The following is a 23,351-nucleotide window of genomic DNA, read 5'->3' as shown; positions in this document are numbered from 1 at the left end:
TCTCCCAGGATGTGCAATTATTCCCATGGTACTTATTCTGCCCGAAGAATCAAACGTGTTTGCTGTAATCTTGCCCTAAGACCCAAAACAAAATGTTTCTTCTTAAGCTGGGTGTCCACCTAATGACTGCCGTCTCAGTGCCGTTTGTTCCAGAATCTTCTTCTGTATCGCTGTTCTGTGATCAATGCTGGACTTGGTAGCCATGCCTGATGCCTGCTGAGTGGACCATGTCCTGGGTGTCCCTGCTCAACACCATGGCGAACAGTGAGCCAGGGTCACCCACAGAGTGGGTTTCCACCAAGACATCTACTTTAAAAAACATTTTATATTGGACTATAGCCAGTTAACAATGTTGTGATAGTTTCACATGAACAGCAGAGGAACTCAATCATACATACACATGTATCCACTCTCCCCCAAACTCCCCTCCCATCCAGGCTGCCACAGATCATTGAGCAGAGTTCCCTGTGCTAGACAGTAATAGGATCGAGACACCTACTCTAATCTTTGCCAGAAGTTCCAGCTCAGAGTCTGACCCAGGAGAAGAAGTTCTAAACGACGAAGGACTATACCCTGTGTCAAATCCAGTTCCATCTCCAAGATGCATCTCTTTGGGTTCACGTACACACCTACTTTCATTTCCAAGTGGTAAGGTTTCAAAAGGCTCTGAGTCAAGCTCCTTGTAGACCCAGAATCAATCTTCCCTCGATACATTTTACTACCTGCTAGTTTAACCTAGGAGAAGGCAATGGCAGCCCACTCCAGTGTTCTTGCCTGGAGAATCCCAGGGATGGGGGAGCCTGGTGGGCTGCCGTCTATGGGGTCGCACAGAGTCGGACAGGACTGAAGCAACTTAGCAGCAGCAGCAGTTTAACCTAGCCACACCTTCTCGATACATTCTTGTTACACATCAACATTTCTTTACACTTCATTGATATTTGAACTTGGTTAGCATCACCTTGGTCTATCCTACAGGTTTTAATAAATTCTAAACTAAAAGGGAAAATATCTTGAGGCTCTAGTTTCCGCCTGTGAAGTCCCTCTGTTCCTATACACTTCTATGCAAAAAGGCTGCCAAATTTTCTTGTGGCAGAATCTATGCTCTGTGTTCCAAGAGATATGCCAGGGAGGGTCATTTGACTGCCAGTGTCTTGGATGCCTGAACCTAGGGCACTTGTATAAAAATGTCCTATTTTACATACGTGTGTGTCTGTATTCATGTATATGTATATATGTGGATATACATGAATATGTATATTCACAAATGTGCATAGAAAACAGTTATTTAACTTTAGTCCATTTAAGTAGTGTTCAGAGCCATAACAGCTATACACAGCACAGCTCCAAGAGGAGCCAGTTACATGGATTCCACTAAGAAAAGCACCCCCTGTTGCTGCCTACCCAGTGACTCTGATGGTTCTTATCTCTCAGTAGGATGGATGATACTAGGTCATTTTTATTTGCTTAGATAGAAGGGCTGCTACACTAATGAGTCCATGTTTTGCCTTTTCTATTCAAATAAAAAAATGTTTTCATCCTGCTGAGACTCCTGGGAGCAAATACCAGAGAGTGACCTATGGAGGATGAGTCCCCTGAGAAAAAGTGTACTTTGAAGGCTCTAAGGAAAGATCACTTGATGGCTAGATGGATGTCTCAGGGTTAGAAAGACGGACATGGCCATAGGCCATAATGGACATGGCAAATCAATCTTATCCCAGGACTTTTGGGGACTAAAGTCCTTTCAAAGAAGATTGGCATGGGGGAGTCAAGTCACTGGCTGCTGAGAACCATAAACCCTGGACTCCAAGAAGAGGCAACCCAGACTGAAATTAAACTGAAATACCTCACAGGTCCAAACTGGGAGCAAGGACAGCAAGAGCAAGACTCTCCTGCAGTAGCAAAAAAGAACGGTTGTCCTAAGAGAGATAATCACTTTTCAGAATCACAAGGCTACAGCCAGAAATAATGGCAGCAAGAGTAACCACGGATAGATTCAACACTGGCTCTTTCTTCTTGGTTTGAAAATCTAATGGACCACTAGGAGAGAGAGAACCCCCGAAAGATAGACAAGTAGATCAGCATGGGGATACCTGGTCCTCTCTTCATTTAATCTGCAGAAGCAAAAGGTGCGTAACTATGCACAGCCATCACTTCTTCATGCCTCTGTTTATAAGTTATCTGCAGTGGGCATGTGTTGATTTTTTAAGGTTAACATTATAGTTTAAAACTATTAATATGATGAATTATAATACTTAGATATTAACTTACATATGTCAGTTAGTAATGAAAAGACCTACTGTTGGTTTAAAGAGAAGAAATACTGACTTCACTCAGGCCACAAAGATGTCATACAGACAATTTTAATTCAGTGTGCTGAGATGAGCTGAGCTGAGATGCTACTAGAATGTACAGAGGAAAGACAGAAAAAACCACCTCAAAATAAAAGATTGCTTGAGGATATACTGACCCTTTGACTACATCCCCACAGCATCTATAGGAAAGGTTTGAGGGAGGGCTTCCTTGGTGGCTCAGACAGTAAAGAATCTGCCTGAAATGCAGGAGACCTCGGTCCAATCCCTGGGTCGGGAAGAGCCCCTGGAGAAGGGAATGGCTACTCACTCCAGTATTCTTGCCTAGAGAATCCCAAGGACAGAGAAGCCTTATGAACCACAGCCCACAGGATCACAAAGAGTTAGACACAACTGAGCAACTATCACACACAGCAGGGAGAATACAATTAGTTTCTGTTTATTAAATGACTGGTCCTGTTTACAATGTTTCTGAAGATTTCTTCCTGGGAACATTTATAACAATAACCACTACCACCACCATCTCCATCTTCCCTTGGGTCACTTTGGAAATATATCTCATTTATATTTATGTCAAAAAGAGATTCTCCGTTTTTAATTAAGAAAAGAAATATTCTTCAACTTTATGTTACATACTTTTATCTAAATTTGTCATGTCAGAATTCACGAGAAACCCATATTGGTTTTAAATTTCTCTCTACTTTTGTTGCTAGTAGAAAAGTGATGTTTCACTTAAATATTTTATTGTCAAAGACACTGATTACTCTTACATGAAATAATCAATGGGAAATTTAAACACATAACAGAGTTTACACTTAGACTGTTTCAAATAGTACATTCAATTTTACTCTGACTTTCTTAAAGCCATCTAATGATTTATCTTAGCCTCTTTTATGCAGAAGACATTTTAGTAACCAAGTGCATAAATTACTCCAGAGAATGAAAGCATAATGTTATTATGATTTAAAAAATTCTTATATCTGGAATGAAACATGATTAAAATTTACCACAATTTCTTTAGCTGTGTTTGGCTAAAACTTTCTGTTTATAAACTAACACACTGGGAGGAAACAGGAGAGGAATAGCCTAACCTTTATTCTTACACTGCAGGTCTGTTAAGGCCTATAGTAGTACACTGTTAGGAGCTGAATCTACTGGCTAGATAAGAGATAAATAAATACAAAATGAAACACTTCTAGACAGATAGACTGGAATCAGAATTACCTGAAGGACTCTCATTTTTTTTTTTTTTCAGATTTAAGCTCTTCTACATTATTTACCATCCACTCCCATCATGGTGGTAGAAAACAATAGAACTGCAATTTAAAGTCAAAAATTAATGTATTACAACAGATTTGAGAGCCAAGCTTTGAAACTAGTCAGACGACTTTCTGTGCTGGAAACCCACAACTAAGAAAAATTAAACTTCCTATAATTTTATAAATTACAGCAGAAATACCTGTAATTACCCAAGTAAATGATGACAAAAAAATTTGCCCTTCAGGGGTTGGATTACATTTGAAGGAAGCTGCCTTCTTTTCTATGCTTAAGAAAAAAGGCATGTTGACACACAAGAGAATAATAGCTAATGCATTTTGGATAGTAGTGAGAAAAAGGATTTTAAAGAAACCTGATAAACAGGACGTGGCTGTTTTCTATAAGGACAGTCAACAAATCCAACAAAACCAGAAGCCACCTGTGAGAGCCAAAACTATCCCCCACACCCAAGAAACACACATATGCACTCACCACCCTTTTCAACTAGCAGCTCAAACACATTAGCAGGCAGATAGTAATCTAGAATGAACCAGATCTGGTGTTTGTTTTTCCTCTGGTATCTGATTGCTGCTGTAAACCAAGCCAGACTGCTCTGAGATAGAAGAGAGTTCTGTGGACTTTGAAAGCCAAAGAAGGCCTGCCTTTAGATACCTGGAAGAACCTCCAAATGTTAATCCCATCACACACACACACACACACACACACACACACACACATGAACTCAGTCCAGCTAAATTAGACATAGAAGATGATGGAGATGTCATGCATTATTCCTATAACCAATCATCTAATATAAACAAGCTCAGGACTTCCCTGGTGGTCCAGAGGCTCAAACTCAGTGCTCCCCATGCAGGGGGCCCAGGTTCGATCCCTGACCAGGGAATTAGATATAATTCCGCATATACTGCAGATAAGACCTGGCACAGTCAAATAAGTAAATATTTTTCAAAAAAAAAACAAGCAGGTTTATTTATATATCAGTTCAGTCGCTCAGTTGTTCCTGACTCTTTGCAACCCCACGGACTGCAGCATGTCAGGCTTCCCTGTCCATCACCAACTCCGGAGTTTACTCAAACTCATGTGAATAGAGTCGGTGATGCCATCCAACCATCTCATCCTCTGTCGTCCCCTTCTCCTCCTGCCCTCAATCTTTCCCAGCATCAGGGTCTTTTACAATGAGTCAGTTCTTCACATCAGGTGGTCAAAGTATTGGAGTTTCAGCTTCAGCCTCAAATCTTTCAATGACTATTCAGGACTGATTTCCTTTAGGATGAACTGATTGGATCTCCTTGCAGTTCAAGGGACTCTCAAGAGTCTTCTCCAACACCACAGTTCAAAAGTATCAATTCTTCAGTGCTCAGCTTTCTTTATAGTCTAACTTTCATATCCATACATGACCACTGGAAAAACCATAGCCTTGACTAGATGGACCTTTGTTGGCAAAGTAATGTCTCTGCTTTTTAATATGCTATCTAGGTTGATCAAGTTTTTCTTCCAAGGAGTAAGTGTCTTTTTAATTTCATGGCTGCAGTCACCATCTACAGTGATTTTCGGAGCCCAAGAAAATAAAGTCTCTCAATCTCTCCCCATCTATTTGCCATGAAGTGATAGGACCAGATGCCATGATCTTAGTTTTCTGAATGTTGAAATTTTTTTTGAATGCTGGATTTTAAGCCAACTTTTTCACTCTCCTCTTTCACCTTCATCAAGAGACTCTTTAGTTCTTCTTTGCTTTCTGCCATAAGGATGGTGTCATCTGCATATCTGAGGTTGTTGATATTTCTCCCAGCAATCTTGATTCCAGCTTGTGCTTGATCCAGCCCAGCGTTTCTCATGATGTAATCTGCATATAAGTTAAATAAGCAGGGTGACAATAGACAGCCTTGACGTACTCCTTTTCCTATTTGGAACCAGTCTGTTGTTCCATGTCCAGTTCTCACTGTTGCTTCCTGACTTACATATAGGTTTCTCAGGAGGCAGGTCACGTGGTCTGGTATTCCCATCTCTTTCAGAATTTTCCAGAGTTTGTTGTGATCCACATAGTCAAAGGCTTTGGTGTAGTCAATAAAGCAGAAGTAGATGTTTTTTCTGGAACTCTCTTGCTTTTTCTGTGATCCTACGGATGTTGACAATTTGATCTCTGGTTTCTCTGCCTTTTCTAAATCCAGGTTGAACATCTGAAAGTTCACAGTTCATGTACTGTTGAAGCCTCACTTGGAGAATCTTGAGCATTACTTTGCTAGTGGGTGAGATGAGTCCAAATTGTGCGGTAGTTTGAACATTCTTTGGCATTGCCTTTCTTTGGGATTGGAATGAAAACTGACCTTTTCCAGTCCTGTGGCCACTGCCGAATTTTCCAAATTTGCTGGTATATTGAGTGTAGCACTTTAACAGCATCATCTTCTAGGATTTGAAACAGCTCAACTGAAATTCCATCAGCTCCACTAGCTTTGTTCATAGTGATGCTTCCTAAGGCACACTTGATTTCACATTCCAGGATGTCTGGCTCTAGGTAAGTGGTCATACCATCATGGTTATCAGGGTCATGAAGATCTTTTTTGTATAGTTCTTCTGTGTATTCTTGCCACCTCTTCTTAATATCTTCTGCTTCTGTTAGGTCCATATCATTTCTGTCCTTTATTGTGCCCACCTTTGCATGAAATGTTCCCTTGGTATCTCTAATTTTCTTGAAGAGATCTCTAGTCTTTCCCATTCTATTATTTTCCTCTGTCTCTTTTCCTTGATCACTGAGGAAGGTTTTCTTATCTCTCCTTGCTATTCTTTGGAACTCTGCATTCAAATAGGTATATCTTTCCTTTTCTCCTTTGCCTTTTGCATCTTTTCTTTTCTCAGCTGTTTGTAAGGCCTCCCCAGACAACCATTTTGCCTTTTTGCATTTCTTTTTCTTGGGGATGGTCTTGGTCACTGCCTCCTGTACAATATCATGAACTTCCATCCATAGTTCTTCAGGCACTCTATCAGATCTACTCCCTTGAATCTATTTGTCACTTCCACTGTGTAATCATAAGGGATTTGATTTATGTCATACCTCAATGGTTTAGCTGTTTCCCCCACTTTCTTTAATTTAAGTCTGAATTTGGCAATAAGGAGTTCATAATCTGAGCCACAGTCAATTCCTGGTCTTGTTTTTGCTGGCTATATAGAGCTTCTCCATCTATCTTAAAGTATAAGGTAGAAAATATCATGTCAAGCAACTTTGAGAATTCCATAACTGATGTTATTTTTACCCTGAATGTACAGTTCACACTCATAGTTCCAGACTGGAGATTCATCAGTGTCCTCTTACCATTTTATGAAATCCTTAAAGCAACTTATTTCTCCTTCTTTGCCTTTTACTATACATGGACTCCAGAGAGCAGTTTCCCTGTAACACATGATTCATAAGAAGGCTTTCTTACCAACCCTTCCTATAAAGTAAGCATTAATTCTTCTGCAGGCTTTTGGCATTTACCTAGTTGAATACAAAGGTGATTTGGAAATTCTCACCCTGTTTGCTATATAGTTCTAAAGGGCCAACACCCTTCATAAGCAATCCAGTTTTCTTCAGAACAGAAGCAGCTTATTTCACTGCACTGGAAATATCGTGGTGTCTTCTTGGTGGAAAGTCTCATCGAATGGAGCTATTGTCTGGGTAAATGCGTGTGTGTGTGTGTGTGTGTGTGTGTGTGTGTGTGTGTGTGTGTGTGTGTGCGTGCGCTCAGTCATTCAGTCATGTCTGACTCTTTGAGATCGCATGAACTGCAGCCCACCAGACTCCTCTGTCCATGGGATCTCTTAGGCAAGAATACTGGAATGGATTGCCATTTCCTACTCCAGGAGAGTAGGGGAATTTCCCGACTCAGGGATCGAACCCAGGTCTCCTGCATTGGCAAGTGAGTTTTACCACTCAGTGACTTTGCCACTGAGTCACCTAGGAAACCCTAGACCCATTAAAGCCAGAAACAGGATAAAGCAAAAGTCACTCAGTCATGTCCGACCATTTGCGACCCCATGGACTAATGCAGTCCATTGAATTCTCCAGGCCAGAATACTGGAGTTCCCTTCTCCAGGGGATCTTCCCAACCCAGGGATTGAACCCAGGTCTCCCGCATTGCAGGTGGATTCTTTACCAGCTGATCCACAAGGGAAGCCCAAGAATACTGGAATGGGTAGCCTATCCCTTCTCCAGCAGATTACCCTGACCCAGAAATCAAACTAGGGTGTCCTGCATTGCAGGCAGATTCTTTGCCAACTGAGCTATGAGGGAAGCCCATAGGATAAAGAATGTGTGTAAATATTCTTTCATAGACTAATATTAATGGCCTAGATTACATTCTGAGATTCAACTGAATACTTTCTGAAACTACATATCCCAGAAAAACACGCTGTACCTAAAAGAATGCTGTATTAGAAAGTACAGAGTCAAAAGAGGGAAGACCTGACCAATACTTCTAACTCTGCTGCTATGAGCCACTCGGTGTTCATTTTTCATTTTTGTCAATTATTTTCTAATTATACATGTTGAAATATTTCCTTCAAGAGGAAACTCAAGCTATCTAGGAAGCCAGGAAGGACAGAGGGAAGGAGGAACCCTCTTCCTCTTGCATCCTGCTCCACAATGCCAAAGAAACACTCTCAGATCTTATCATCCTGACAACCCAACTACAGCCATCATTACAGTTGACCCTTAAACAATGAGGGTTTGAATTATCCAGGTCCACTTATATGCAGATACTTTTTAAAAATACTCCATTGCTACACAGTCCATGATTGGTTGAATCCACAGTTACAGAGCCATGCATACAGAGGGCCAACTGTAAGTTATATGCAGGTTAACCTTCAAGGTTCACCTGTATTTGCAGAACATATCTGTGTTGAAAATTTTAAATAGCCCACTGAAAACTGAAGTGATCTGCATACCACAGACACAAAAGATAAAAATCAATAACATTATTATAAAGAAAAATCCCAATGTAAGAAATAAAGTTATGCTCGCAACTTCAAGATGCAGAGGTTTTGAGATAACCTTCAGAATTCATCTAGATCTATAATCTTTATAGGTAGACCCTTGCAGAATTGCTCTGAAAATGTACATTCTAGACCCAGGCTGCATCAGCTAGCCCCTATTACTAAAGTCCCTAATTTCCAATGGATTTAGCAGAACAGCAGCCCATGAAATGGTAGAATAGCCTATATGACAACGATGATACAAGAGCCTAAAAAAATGCTTTTAGATGGTCTTTTAGATCAGCTAAAAATTATTAGATTTTTTAAATTACAATGTCACCAGTACTTATATCTCTATTTATCTGTGATTTCCTCAAGCCTTGGTTCTTGCTGACTAAATCTGCCTTAACAATAGTTACATAATTTTGCTTCTAGATGTGAGATGGCCATAGGGACTCTACTTCCTGGTTAACGTGTCTTAATGAACCACCACGTTTTCATATTTTCCCACAGGAAAGGAACATGGTATGACAGAAGCAAGTTAACACATCGTGATCTTCCCCTCTTTCCTGAAGAAGTCTGAATCTTCCCTTTATATATCCTCTCATTTGAAATAAGGAAACCACTAAGGATTTTAGCTTTTAAAAAATCATGCCAATACTGATCTCATTTCTCACAAAGATCTGGAACTTATTACAAACTCCTTAAAATCAACAACTGAAAAGGAAACACACCTCCAAAAGGTCAAAGATTTAGCCAATTTACATAATCACTAAAAATTAGGACCAAGTAATACCAAAAAAGATAGATGCCACTCACCACCATATCTTAAGTGCTATATCATACATACATACACCAAGGACACGCATATTCACTAGGTAGGGAAACATCTGGTTAATTTCTCAGAGATCTCCTTTGTAACAGTTTCCTTAAAAGGAATCTTTTTCCAAAACATCATAAATCATGGTATTTTAGACTTCCTAGTATCTGTCATATTAGGTCAAAGATTATTGGTATTGTAATAGCAAGTTAAATTTACATTGAGAGTTAATTAAATGAATACTTTTAGCATAACATGGTGACACACAGGCAAATTCTATGTATACAGATGGCATTTCAAAAACATTCCATTGTTACTTTCATGTCACGTTTAGACATGAGGCACTGAGTATATATGTGTTGACTGAGTATTCGCAAATTCTCTTAGAGGCAGCCAGTGCATGAGTTGGAGGGAAAACAGCCTGCCAGTCACTTGGAACTGCCAGGTTGTAGGGAACACTTGTATCTCTCTCCCTCAAATTTTCAGGGAATTCTGAAGCTACATAGGCTGCTCCAGGGTAAAGCTGTCTTGTGGTGGATGAATAATAGGTCCATCTTTTCTTACATTTTCCTAAATAGGCTATTTTTTAGGCTATTTTGCTAAATAGGTTGCAAAAGTTTCCCTCTGTAAAACCTATTTGGCAAGTACTTTTTCCAGGACATAAAGTTAGAATACAAAGAAAATTTTCATGATCACAATGCAACCTAAAACCCTAGAAATATTCCAGTCATTTATACAATCAAGAAACCAATCCATTAACCAGAGACTCTTACCAAATACTAATTTTTGTTGATAAAGCCTAAACTCCTAAACCTGCCTGAAAGGCCCCCAGGATTTTGCAACCAACTTGATTTTCCTTCACCTCTGTGGCATAAAGTTCTCTGCTAGCAGTCTGTCTGTCCTGTTTCTGCTCTCAGAACTCTAGTCTGGATGGGTTCACTTCCAGGGGGTGTATTATGATCATTTTAAGTCAATATTTATAATGTCTCCACCCTCCTTTGCAAATAGGAGTGACCATATTTCCTGATAAAAAGGAATAGGCTTCGCTGAAAGTTCCTTTCCCTCTTCTTCCTGCATGGATAGGATAGTTGGTATTATGGTAGTGATATTAAAAACCATGGGAGCCTCAAGCAGAAGAGGGAAAACCCAGTAAATGAAGGAAGACAGAATGGAAAGTTGGACTGAGGCTGTATTCTGATAGCACTGTGAGCAACGTAAATATTGTCAGTAACCACCTATCTTCTTGCTTCCTCCTATGTGAGAAAAAATGAAACCCTATTTATGTAAGCCTCTACTACTCGCAATTTTGTTACTTGCAGCCAAAAGCAGCCTGTCTGGTCAGTTCTGCTTCATGTAGTGTAGTCCCACTGGATAATTAATCCTTGCCCAAACATCACACACTTTCTTACCATATCTTTTCTCCACCATGCTTTGCATATGGCAAGTGTTTTAATAAATATTATAAAATATATGATGTGAACTGGTTGATAAAATTTGAAGTTTAAATAAATGGTCAATGACTAGACCAATCAATCAAAAATTATTTGCTAACTATGAGACAAAAGGTATGGTACTACAGCTAATTTAAAGTTTGAGCTTTCTAATCAGAATCATACTATACTTTCCCAATGACAATTTTTTGTGCTTTGTTTTACAAACAAACAAAAGCTTTCAACAAAAGTTCTATATACAGAGTGGTTTTCCAGAGGACAGGAACCAGCCCTCCTGTGTTTTATAGAAAGTCTAGATCACTGCCGGCATTCAGTGAATATTAAATTATAATAATACTGCTATGGATATTACTCAGATTCTCTGACATGATTGCAACTTTATGTTTTTGAAGTGCATGAGATCCTATAATAAAAATTTTTCATGGACATGAATGCATGTTACATACAGTTTGTCAGTCAGCTTAGCCAGGTCATATTGGGCTCAAATAATGGTGTTTTTCAATGTCTACATTGGTGTGATTCAACTGCAGAGTGTCAGTTTCCAAATTTACCATAATAAATTACTTCTCAAAAACATTATCAAGCTGCAATGATTCTCAATTCTAGGGGGAAAAAAATTATTCTTTCCTAACCGCAGATATGCAGATGATACCACCCTTATGGCAGAAAGTGAAGAAGAACTAAAGAGCCTCTTGATGAAAGTGAAAGAAGAGAGTGAAAAAGTTGTCTTAAAGCTCAACATTCAGAAAACTAAGATCATGGCATCTGGTTCCATCACTTCATGGCAAATAGATGAGGAAACAGTGGCTGACTTTATTTTTCTGAGCTCCAAAATCACTACAGATGGTGATTACAGCCATGAAATTACAAGACGCTTACTCCTTGTAAGGAAAGTTATGACCAACCTAGACACCACATTAAAAAGCAGAGACATTACTTTGTCAACAAAGGTCCGTTTGGTCAAGGCTATGGTTTTTCCAGTGGTCATGTATGGATGTGAGAGTTGGACTCTAAAGAAAGCTGAGCGCGAAGAATTGGTGCTTTTGAACTGTAGTGGTGGTGAAGATTCTTGAGAGTCTCTTGGACTGCAAGGAGATCCAACCAGTCCATCCTAAAGGAGATCAGTCCTGGGTGTTCATTGGAAGGACTGACTTTGAAGCTGAAACTCCAATACTTTGGCCACCTCATGCAAAGAGCTGACTCATTGGAAAAGACCCTGATGCTGAGAAAGATCAAGGGCAGGAGGAGAAGGGGATGACAGAGAATGAGATGGTTGGATGGCCTCACCAACTCAATGGACATGGGTTTGGGTGAACTCTGGGAGTTGGTGATTGACAGGGAGGCCTGGCGAGGTGTGGTTCATGGGGTCGCAAAGAGTCGGACATGACTGAGCGACTGAACTGACTGACAAGAAATCCAAAATGAGGCAAAAAAGATTTTCCAAATAAAAAAGAAAGCTTAGCACTTTCCTGGTGGTGTAGTGAACAGGAATCTGCCTGCCAATGCAGGGGACACAGGTTCCATCCCTGGTCCAGGAAGATTTCACATGCTTCAGGGCTACCGAGCCCATGTGCCACATCTACTGAGCCCACACACCCCAACTACTGATGTCTGCGTCCTCTAGGACCCCTGAGCAACCACTGAACCCTTGTGGACAACTACTGAAGCTCCAACGCTCTAGAGCCAGCAAGCCATAACTACTGAAGCTCATGCACCTAGAACCTGTGCTCCGCAACAAGAGAAGCCACCACAGTGAGAAGCCCATCCACTGCAATTAGAGAAAGCCTGAGCAGAGCAACAAAGGCCCAGCATGGCAAAAAATAAAAGTAAATAATTAATTTTTTTTAATAAGCTTAAGTCCTACCTCTACTTAAAAGAATTCCTGGGAGATGTTACTTTAGTCATTTTTAAGCTATTACACTTATAAGGAGCATATAATTATTTTTTTAAAAAGTTCAAACTCACTCATGTAGCTTTCACTTTAAATGGTATAAAGTCCTGAGATGGTCACACAGCATTTGTCGTATCTCAAAACTTCCTAAGAAGACTTTTGGCTTTATGGAATTTTGCTTAAAGTTGCCTTAGCTTATCATCCTAAGGAATCATTGGAGCACAGTGACTTCCCATTGTCTTTTTACTTGTTTGTACATCCATTTTATTTCTGTGAGTATACCAAACACTTTCTCTTTGCCTGCTTAACTCTGTTTTCATCAACAGCCCTTTAGCTGAGAACAAGAGAACACCCTTGGAAAACTCTTTTTAAAAAGTGTGGGGATGTTCTTTAGGATAAAATAGTCCTCCTTTAAAAGCACTTTTATTTAACTTTTGCAAATTTACCCTCAGAGAAATGAAATCCCAGGTTTTGGTATACACAAAAACCTGTATACTAATGTTTCTAACAACTTTATATCTAATACCCAAAACTGGTAACAACCCAGATGTCTGTCAACAGGTAAATGGTTGTGCAAGCTGCAATACATCCATACCATGAAAGCCTACTCAAAAACAAAAAGCAACATTGATATACACAACAAACCCTAAATCAATCTCCAGGAAATTACACTGAGTGAAAAAAACTAACCATTTTAGGTTTAAGTTACAAGTTGTATGATTCCATTCATACAACATTCTTGTAAGGACGAAGCTATAGAAATGGAGAACAGGTTAGTGGTTTAGGATGGGAAAACGGCAGAGGGGAAGTGAGTGTGGCTATAAAAGAACAACAGAAAGAATCCTTGTGGTGATAGAAACCTTCTGGTATTTGACTCCATTAACAACAACAGCCAGGTTATGATGTTGTAGTATAGCTTTGCAAGATTTCCACTTTGGGGGAAATTGGTTAAAGGAATCTCTTTATATTATTTTTTACAACTGCAAATGAACCTAGAATTATCTCAAAATGAAAGTTTAGTTTTTGGCCAGAATCTGTTTCATCTCCTTATGGAGTCTATCCCATCTCCTTATAACAAGGCCTTATGCTTTTTGGAACCACCTGTCCCTACTTTCAGTCCACGTGGTTCAGATGGTCTAATTTATGGGTAAGACATGACACTCAGACCTGATCAGCCTACTCCATCTCTTGAATCCTAGTGACATGTTCCAGGATGGCCACATGATTCAAGTTGGTACAATGGTACTCAACTGAACTGTGCAAGAAGAAAAAACTCTTCCTACTAAAGTTGCTTAGTTTTGTAAGATGAAATTCTTAAACAAACAGAGCCCACCACATTGAGCCAATCAGGGACTGGACTCAGTGCAGAGGAACAAAGTTTGTGGTCCTAAACTCAACTATGCCTGAAGGTTGTTCACTCTCTGGACTTTTCAGTTATGTGACCCAATTGCTACCCATTTTTGCTTAACTTTTTTTTTTTCCCTTAAGTTTAATCTTAAATGACCTTCACCTTTGGTGAAGACTAGAATCACATTTAGTATATAATACAAGTATTTATATAACAATGTAATCAAGTTTGAAATAGTTACACCATAACAAAAACACTTTACTATTCCACTAACTAGTGAGAATTCTGGGGGTGGGGGGCGTTTTTGTTTTTTTTTTTAAAACTTCTACCTCTTAAGTTTAACGTCAGTTCTCCTCCTCTTCTGATCTTCATCTCTCACTAATTTTATTGCACAACCAAAACATTTCATGGGTAGGTTGTATCTTTTTAATTTTTCCCATTTTTTTCTGTTGGGGGTTATATTCTTATTAATTTGCAAGATATTTTTGCAGGTTAGGGCTTCTCTTGTGGTTCAGCTGGTAAAGAATATGCCTGCAATGCAGTAGACCTGGGTTCAATCCCTGGGTTGGGAAGATCCCTGGAGAAGGGAAAGGCTACCCACTCCAGTATTCTGGCCTGGAGAATTCCATGGACTGTATAGTCTATGGGGTTGCAAAGAGTCAGACACAACTGAGTGGCTTTCATTGCACTTCACTTTGTAGGTTAAGGATAGTAGACCTCTTGCTATCACACATGTGAAAAATACTTTCTCCTTCTGGCCATTGTTCTTTCAATTTCATGTGCAGTATTTATTCCATTTATAAAATTTAACTTTTTATAGTTAAATAGAGCTTCCCAGGTGGCGCTAGTGGTAAAGAACCCCTCCGCCAATGCAAGTGATGTAAGAGACTCAGGTTTGATCCCTGGGTTGGGAATATCCCCTGGAAAGGGGTATGGCAACCCACTCCAGTATTCTTGCCTGGAGAATCCCATGGACAGAGAAGACTGGCAAGCTACAGTCCATGAGGTCACATAGAGTCAGACATGACTGAAGTGACTGAGCACATAGTTAAATTTATCAATCTGCTTTTTCATCATTTCTGGCTTTCACATCATACTTAAGAAAATCACCCTTCTCCATACCAATATTCTCTTTAAAATTTGCCCATATTTTTTGTCTGTTACTTTTGTCTTTTTTTTTTTTTTAAACAAGTATCAAGAATGTAAAGAGCACTGTAAACTGACACTCTTTCCCAACTGGTTCCATACTGGACAAATATTTTATTCACAAATATATTTTTCCTGTACTGATTCAAGAGTCTAACCTTCTCAAATGCTAAACCCCTATACATATTTGAGGCTGAGGATAAACACTCACATTGTTTTAATTTCAGCTATTTTATGATATAATTTAGCATCTGTTCAGGCAATATCCCTTCTCAGTATTTTTGTTTTTCACAATTCTTTCATCTCTACATGCATGTTTATTCTTCAAAGTGAGTTTAGAATCATTTTGCCAAGTTCCTCACCAACCTCTCCACAATAAATAAGGATTTTAATTGATAATACACTGTGTACAGAATAAACTTAAACCAAATTGACCTCTTTACAAAAATTAAGCCTACCTTTCCAAGGTTTGTCCCTCTATTCAAATCTTTTGTTGTGTTTTCAAAGCTTTTCATTATGCTATTACGTGCTAAGTCACTTTAGTCATGTCCGACTCTGTGAGACCACATAGATGGCAGCCCATCAGGCTCCACCGTCCCTGGGATTCTCCAGGCAAGATCACAGGAGTAGGCTGCCATGTCCTTCTCCAATGCATGAAAGTGAAAGTGAAGTCACTCAGTCGTGTCCAACTCTTCACGACCCCATGGACTGCAGCCTACAAGGCTCCTCTGCCCATGGGATTTTCCAGGCAAGAGTACTGGAGTGGGTTGCCATTGCCTTCTCTGTATGCTATTACATAGAATGCTATAACATTATTCATTCAGTATCTGCATATTTCTTAAGACTATCCTAAATATTAGATGCATTTATTTGTAAATATAAATGGGATATTTTCCCTTTATGTCTTCCTTATAAGAATGCACAATATCAGAAAGCTACTGATTTTATTTTGTAACCATCTATCATAATGAATATCCTTATTTTCTTAAAGCTTTAATAAGTCTACAAGATAAATATTTTCAAAGAAGATCAATTAGTTTAAAATAGTTTAGAAAATAATTGGGTGAACAGTATAACTTAAAATTTTAAAAAGTGTCTGATTTTTTCTTTTTTAATTTTTTTTTTCAGTTTTATTTATTTATTATTTATATACTTTACAATATTGTATTGGTTTTGCCACACATTGACATGAATCCACCATGGGTGTACATGTGTTCCCCATCTTGAACCCCCCTCCCACCTCCTTCCCCATCCCATCCCTCTGGGTCATCCCAGTGCACCATCCCTGAGCACCCTACATCATGTATCAAACCTGGACTGGTGATTTATTTCACATATGATAATTTACATGTTTCAATGCCATTCTCCCATATCATCCCACCCTTGCCCTCTCCCACAGAGTCCAAAAGACTGTTGTATACATCTGTGTCTCTTTTGCTGTCTCACATACAGGGTTATCATTACCATCTTTCTAAATTCCAGATATATGTGTTAGTATACTATATTGGTGTTTTTCTTTCTGGCTTACTTCACTCTGTATAATAGGCTCCAGTTTCATCCACCTCATTAGAACTGATTCAAATGTATTCTTTTTAATGGCTGGGTAATATTCCACTGTGTATATGTACCACAACTTTCTTATCCATTCGTCTGCTGATGGACATCTAGGTTGCTTCCATGTCCTGGCTATAACATGATCCTCTATATAAAAAACCCTAAAGACGCCACCAGAAAATTACTAGAGCCAATCAATGAATATAGTAAAGTTGCAGGATATAAAATCAACACACAGAAATCCCTTGCATTCCTATACACTAACAATGAGAAAACAGAGAGAGAAATTAAGGAAACAATTCCATTCATCATTGCAACTAAGAATAAAATACTTAGGAATAGATCTACCTAAAGAAACAAAAGACCTATACATAGAAAACTATAAAACACTGGTGAAAGAAATCAAAAGGACACAAACAGATGGAGAAATATACCATGTTCATGAATCAGAAGAATCAATATAGTGAAAATGAGTATATGACCCAAAGCAATCTATAGATTCTATTCAATCCCTATAAACTACCAACGGTATTTTTCAGAGAACTAGAACAAATAATTTCACAATTTGTATGAAAATACAAAAAACCTCGAATAGCCAAAGCAATTTTGAGAAAGAAGAATGGAACTGGAGGAATCAACCTGCCTGACTTCAGACTCTACTACAAAGCCACAGTCATCAAGACAGTATGGTACTGGCACAAAGACAGAAATATAGATCAATGGAACAGAATAGAAAGCCCAGAGATAAATCCACACACCTATAAACACCTTATCTTTGACAAAGGAGGCAAGTATATACAATGGAGAAAAGACAATCTATTTAACAAGTGGTGCTGGGAAAACTGGTCAACCACTTGTAAAAGAATGAAACTAGAACACTTGCTAACACCATACACAAAAATAAACTCAAAATGGATTAAAGATCTAAATGTAAGATCAGAAACTACAAAACTCCTAGAGGAAAACATAGGCAAAACACTCTCCAACATGAACCACAGCAGGATCCTCTATGTCTCACCTCTCAGAATATTGGAAATAAAAGCAAAAATAAACAAATGGGACCTAATTAAAATTAAAAGCTTCTGCACAACAAAGGAAACTATAAGTAAGGTGAAAAGACAGCCTTCAGAATGGGAGAAAATAATAGCAAACGAAGCAATGGACAAAGAATTAATCTCAAAAATAGATAAGCAACTCCTGCAGCTCAATTCCAGAAAAATAAATGATCCAATCAAAAAGTGGGCCAAAGAACTAAACAGACATTTCTCCAAAGAAGACATACAGATGACTAACAAACATGAAAAGATGCTCAACATCACTCATTATCAGAGAAAAGCAAATCAAATGGTACCACAATGAGGTACCATTTCATGCCAGTCAGAATGACTGCTATCCAAAAGTCTACAAGCAATAAATGCTGGAGAGGGTGTGGAGAAAAGGGAACCCTCTTATACTGTTGGTGGGAATGCAAACTAGTACAGCCATTATGGAGAACAATGTGGAAATTCCTTAAAAAACTGGAAACCGAAGTGCCATATGACCCAGCAATCCCTCTGCTGGGCATACACACCAAGGAAATCAGAATCGAAAGAGACTCATGTCTGCTGATTTAAAACACACACACACACACACACACACACACACACACACAAATCCTCTGGGTTGGGACATGCTTTCTTCTAGAATTTAAATATTAGCAAAAACAAGGAATCTAGTAGCTTTATAAAGCACAAAATTTTCAGAGGTCTTCCTCTGGTTCCACCATTTTGTTTCTCCAATAAGAGAATGTACATCCCTTAGAGCAACTGCTCCAAGAAACCATTTTTTTCCCCAATGATTCTCAAAAAGTTTAATATTGCATTTTAAAATCAAAAAAGGAAAAACATCTCATCTGACACTTCTGTTGCATTTTCTTTTACCAGGTTCACAACATATGATTAACAATGCACATAAACTTGGCTCTGTGATTTTGTGTTTAGATAATGATGGAAATCCATTAAACTATCCTTTTATGGTTGATGATCTGTCAGCTGAACATCCAGCAGTTTCTTTTTATAGAAATATGATTTGATCTGCAATGTCCTGGAACATGTTTTTCCAGCTATTTGGCTTCAAGCTTATGCTAATTATCAGGCATTATCTCACAACTTCTGTAGCACACATGAACATAAAAATCGCCTCCCCCAGAAGCTTTCTTTGAAGATGAACTAAGTGGAATTTCTATAGCATTCACTGAAGGTATTACTCAAGTGATAGTGCTACAATAAAGGACTTTTTTAAAAAAATAAAAACTAAATTTTATTTTTCATATGTCTTAAGAGTGTCCTAGGTTTTTAGTAGAATGCTATATTTTCTCAAACACCCTGAGTTATAGTAGTGCTTGGCTGAAAATACAAAAGATTTATTTGTCCTTCTCTATAGCTCTTTTAACCAATTACTTAATAACATTGGTTAACTTCTATTTTTTTCTCATTGATTCTGCTAATGAGACATAGATTAGTTTGTATCTGAATCAAGAAGTGTAGATCAAACCCTTCGTGTGTACATTAAATGAGATTAGTAATAACAACCACTTATTGGGTGATTATTATGTGTCAGGTACTAAGCTAAGTGTTCTACATGTGTAATTTCATTTAATTATCATGACAACTCATGAGGTTGATACTATTATTATCCTCATTTTAATAATGAGAAAACTAATACTTAGAGGAGTAAAGTCAAATAGAAGGCAAAGCCTGAACTCTCATCCATTACATCCACAATGAAGAATCTAAGAATTGAGTACCCAACACTGGCATGAGTTAATCATCTACCTACCTAGTAAAGTCCACCAGAAATCAGGGGATGTCTGTGGAACAGCTATTGTGACTAGACACAGAAGCCACCAATGGTGAGAATGAGCTCTCTCTGAAAATAATCAAAAACATTTTCTCACTGAAACCTCACCACTGTCTTGTTAAATCATCCTTGTTCCCATTTATAGATGAGAAATACAAAAAGTCACATAGCTAGGAAGCACCAGAGACAGATCCACATCCAGATCTTGTAGATCCAAGTCTAACACCCCACCGTGTAACTAAGGTTCATACACATGGTGGGAGAGATGGCAAAACCTGTCCTTCATGGTGTCACACCCATGGCATCCTCAAGTTCATATCACCCTCAGTGTCCCTCAGTGCAAACCCTGTGGCTGTGCCAAATATGGGTCAACCACGATAACTGCTGGTATCTTTCTTCAGGTAAAAGGAAACATCTCTTATTGGCTTATTTCCTGTTTTTCTTCTTCCTGGATATCCACAAAATGCCAATCAAAGCAGGTAAATGCTATAAACAATTCTTAATCCATTTGACGTTCTATATGATTTGACCTACAGTTTAAAAAATTAATTAGCTGCTTAAAAGTTGTGTACATATATAAGCTGTTTCACTTCTGTTATTCTGTACAATCCCAATATGTCACTTATCACAGACTATTTTTACACCTCTTCAACTGTTTGCAAGCTCTCCTACATACTCTGCAAGTCCGGATTGTTCTGGGTCCTGTCTACTTAACGCACAGGGTCTTGCTCCTTTCCATTCCTCAGTCTCTCAAGCAGTTAGACTGGGGACATGAGACCAGTTTGGGTTACATGTGCTCTGGCATTTGGGGGCCTCACAGACCCAGGGAGAGATGCCCCTCCCAGACCTGGGGAGGAATGGCCCCCACATGGCTAGCCAATTGTTAAAGATAATAAAAGGCTCAGCTAGGCTCACATCTCTCATATACCAGCCTGCTAATTCCCAGTCCCCAGACACCTCTTTATACCTAATTCTTGCACACCAAGCCAATATTTCCCCTGCACTAAATCACCTCAGGGCCAGGCAACAAGAAATCATTCCTTTAGCCTGAAACCCACAGAAACTATTCAAACCTGTCCATCCTAAAATGTTTATCCTGCCTGCCTTACCCTTCCCAAGGAAACCCCAATAGAATTATGGCTCTCTCCCTCCTGCCTTCTGCCATCTGGTCAGGACCCAGCACTCCCGCCATGGCCCTGGGAGGTGTTCAGTAGCCCCTGTCTGCAACCGTGGGCATCATCAACATCTTCAAAGCCTCCTGCCTTTGGCTGTACCAGCTTTACCAGTGCACATCCAACGTGGACATTCTTGGAACGCTAGATACCATTCCTAACCTCATGTTTTCCATCAGAGACTGGAATGCAGAAGTAGAAAGCCAAAAGACACCTGGAGTAGAGGGAGGCTTGGCCTTGGAGTACAGAATGAAGCAGAGCAAAGGCTAACAGAGCTCTGCCAGGAAAATGCACTGGTCACAGCAAACACCCTCTCCCCACAACACAAGAGAAGCCTCTACACATGGACATCACCAGGTGGTCAATCCTGAATCAGACTGATTATATTTATTGCAGATGAAAATGGAGAAGCTCTGTACAGTCAGCAAAAAACAAGACTGGGAGCTGACTGTGGCTCAGATCATGAACTCCTTATTCTCAAATTCAGACTTAAGCTGAAGAATGTAAGGAAAACCACTAGGCCATTTAGGTATGATCTAAATCAAATCCCTCACAATTACACAGTGGAAGTGACAAACAGATTCAAGGGATTAGATCCAATAGAGGGCCAGAAGAACTATGGATGGGGTTCATAACATTGTACAGGAGGCGGTGATCAAAACCATCCCTAAGAAAAAGAAAGGTAAAATGGTTGTCTGAGGAGGTTTTACAAATAGCTGAGAAAAGAAGAGGAGAGAAAGGCAAAGGAGAAAAAGAAAGATATACCCATCTGAATACAGAGTTCCAAAGAATAGCAAGGAGAGATAAGAAAGCCTTTTTGAGTGAACAATGCAAAGAAATAGAGGAAAACAACAGAATGGGAAAGACTAGAGATCTCTTTAAGAAAATTAGAGATGCCAAGGGAATATTTCATGCAAAGATGGGCACAATAAAGGACAAAAACAGTATGGACCTTACAGAAGCAGAAGATATTAAGAAAAGGTGGCAAGATGACACAGAAGACCTATACAAAAAAGATCTTCATGACCCAGATAACCACGATGGTGTGATTACTCACCTAGAGCCAGACATCCTGGAATGCGAAATCAAGTGGGCCTTAGGAAGCACCACTACAAACAAAGCTAGTGGAGGTGATGGAATTCCAGCTGAGCTGATTCAAGTCCTAAAAGATGATTCTGTTAAAGTGCTACATTCAACATGCCAGCAAATTTGAAAAACTCAGCAGTGGCCACAGGACTGGAAAAGGTCAGTTTTCATTCCAGTCCCAAAGAAAGGCAATGCTGAAGAATGTTCAGACTACCACAAAATTGCACTCATCTCACACATCAGCAAAGTAATGCTCAAAATTCTCCAAGCCAGGCTTCAGCAATATGTGAACTGTGAAGTCCCAGATGCTCAAGATGGATTTAGAAACAGTAGAGGAACCAGAGATCAAATTTTCAACATCTGCTGGATCATAGAAAAAGCAAGAGAATTCCGCTTCAATGACTACGCTAAAGCCTTTGACTATCTGGATCACAACAAACTGTGGAAAATTCTTAAAGAGATGGGAATATCAGACCACCTGACCTGCCTCCTGAGCAATCTGTATGCAGGTCAAGAAGCAACAGTTAGAACTGGACATGGAACAACAGACTGGTTCCAAATCGGGAAAGGAGTCCATCAAGGCTGTATATTGTCACCCTGCTTATTTAACTTATATGCAGAGTACATCATGAGAAACGCTGGACTGGATGAAGCACAAGCTGAAATCAAGATTGCCAGGAGAAATATCAATAACTTCAGATATGCAGATGACACCACTCTTATGGCAGAAAGCAGAGAACTAAAGAACCTCTTGATGAAAGTGAGAGTGAAAAAGTTGGCTTAAAACACAACGTTCAGAAAACTAAGATCATGGCATCTGGTGCCATCACTTCTTGGCAAATAGATGGGGATACAATGGAAAGAGTGGCTGACTTTATTTGGGGGGGGGCTCCAAAATCACTGGAGATAGTGACTGCAGCCATGAAATTAAAAGATGCTTGCTCCTTGGAAGAAAACCTATGACCAACCTAGACAGCATATTAAAAAGCAGAGACATTACTTTGCCAACAAAGGTCCATCTAGTCAAAGCTATGGTTTTTCCAGGAGTCATGTATGGATGTGAGAGTTGGACTATAAAGAAGGCTGAGCATCAAAGAATTGATGCTTTTGAACTGTGGTGTTGAAGAAGACTCTTGAGAGTCCCTTGGGCTGCAAGGAGATCACACCTGTCAATCCTAAAGGAAATCAACCCTGATTTTCATTGGAAGGACTGATGCTGAAGTTCTAATACTTTGGCCACCTGATGGAAAGAGCCGACTTATTGGAAAAGACCCTGATGCTGGGAAAGATAGAAGGCAGAAAGAGAAGGGGCTAACAGAGGATGAGATAGATGGATGGCATCACCGATTCAATGGAGATTAGACTGAGCAAGCTCTGGGAGATGGTGAAGGACAGGGGGGCCTGATGTGCTGCTGTCCATGGAGTCACAAAGAGTCGACATGACTGAGCAGCTGAACAACAAAATCTTCGTGTTAGAGAGGATGAAACTGAGGCACAGAGTGTTTAAACAA

Source organism: Muntiacus reevesi, chromosome 16, assembly GCF_963930625.1.
Source record: "Muntiacus reevesi chromosome 16, mMunRee1.1, whole genome shotgun sequence".
NCBI lineage: Eukaryota > Metazoa > Chordata > Mammalia > Artiodactyla > Cervidae > Muntiacus > Muntiacus reevesi.
Note: the sequence above shows the minus strand (reverse complement) of the source record.